Source organism: Myotis davidii, unplaced genomic scaffold (genome assembly GCF_000327345.1).
Source record: "Myotis davidii unplaced genomic scaffold, ASM32734v1 scaffold79, whole genome shotgun sequence".
Taxonomy (NCBI): domain Eukaryota; kingdom Metazoa; phylum Chordata; class Mammalia; order Chiroptera; family Vespertilionidae; genus Myotis; species Myotis davidii.
This window is the reverse complement of record NW_006294339.1, coordinates 3,316,702-3,318,478: the sequence shown is the minus strand read 5'-3', so window position 1 is coordinate 3,318,478 and position 1,777 is coordinate 3,316,702.

The window sequence follows — 1,777 nt, the reverse complement described above, 5'->3', positions numbered from 1 at the left end:
TCCTGCTGTTTCTCCTACAAGACACTGAACACTTTGGCCCACTGTTAATTTTTAGGTTGAACTTTACTCTCCAGGTTACCTCATTCCCCAGCAACAGTCAGGATGGCTGAGCTTGCAAAGCAAAGCCCTGACAGTTCCCACATTTGAATTCTGACAGAACCAGAGGAAAGGCATTTCCCAGTGCCTCGCCTCTTACTCCAATCACATACGTCCTCTTGATTGGAGCTGCTAGAGAAATGATGCAAAGAAATCTGAAATTTTAAATTTTTTTTAGTAGCCACATTTAAAAAGTAAATAGCCCCGGCTGGTTTGGCTCAGAGGATAGAGTGTTGGCTTGCAAACTGAAGGGTCACGGGTTTGATTCCAGTCAAGGGCATGTACCTCGGTGGCAGGCTCCTCCTTGGCCCAGGGTCCTGGTCAGGACGCATGCAGGGGGCAACCAATTGATGTGTTTCTCTCACATCCATGTTTCTCTCTGTCTTTCCCTTTCTCTTCCACTTTCTCTAAAAATTAATGGAAAAATATCCTTGGGTGAGGATTTTTTAAAAAGTATAAAAAGGTAAATATAAAAAAGCAAGTGAAATCAGTTTTAATACTATATTTTCCTTAACCTAATATATCAAAATGTTATCACTTCACACGCAATCCAAATAATAATTAGAGATATTTTGCATTCTCTTTTTTTTGTACTAAGTCTTTGAAATCCACTGTGTTTCACACTTAAAATACATCAAAATTTGACCCTGGTCCAATAGTTCAGTTGGTTAGAGCATCATCCCAATGTGCCAAGGTCGTGGGTTTGATCCCTAGTCAGATTGTATATGTGCCAAGGTTGTGGGTTTGATCCCTAGTCAGAGCGTATAGAAGAATCAACCAATGAATGCATAAAAAAGTGGAACAAATCAGTATTTCTCTGTCTCTCTAAAATCAATTTTTTTAAAAAAGTACATCACAGTTTAGTCACATGCCAAGCCCAATGCAAACAGCCTCTCACAGTTTGGACTTTGATCATTACTGAGTATGTGAGCCTCTGCCTACATTCTTCATTCATTCTTTGGTCAACAAACACTGGGGTATGTATTATGCACCAAGCATTATGCTGGAAACTGGAAATATAAAAGTGAATCAGACATTGATTGTTCTAAAGCTCAGTTTGTGAAGGTGAGAAACAGGTAGAGACCAAAAAATTGTGAGTCATGCATGACACAGATGCACTATTTTAGCAGCACCTTAGAGGGGAAGGAAGTGACGAAAAGTGTAATGTTAAAAGTGGCCCTGAGCTGCCTTCAAGGATGTGTGACTTTAGCTCTGTGAAGGGGGTGGGAACGGCATTCCAGAGGTGCCAGCTTGAGCAAAGGCACTGAATGGGGGGAGAGTGGGGCTCAGGGAACCTCCTAGGAGTGCTTGTTACAGCAACGGTAAAAGAAGGACGTGGATAGCTGCGTGGCGCCAGTTGCCACACTTGGTAAACTGTCTGGATTCTAAAATAAAAACCTCTGACACTTCTTACAATTTCGGAAGAGACGAGGTGTACATGGCACCATATTTAGGCTTTTGCCGGCAACAGTCGCCGCTCCTCAGCACTGGCTGCACCATGAGGGCAGGGCCATCTGCTTTGCTCACCACCCTACCCCAGGGCCTGCAACACAGCCCGGCACAGAGTGGGCGCTAGAGGCTTTACAATAGCTATTTCCTCCATCATTCGTCACCCTTCAGCCCTCCCCACCGCCCTCCGCAGATTGGGAAAGGGGGGAGATCGCTAGCCAGGCCCGTAATC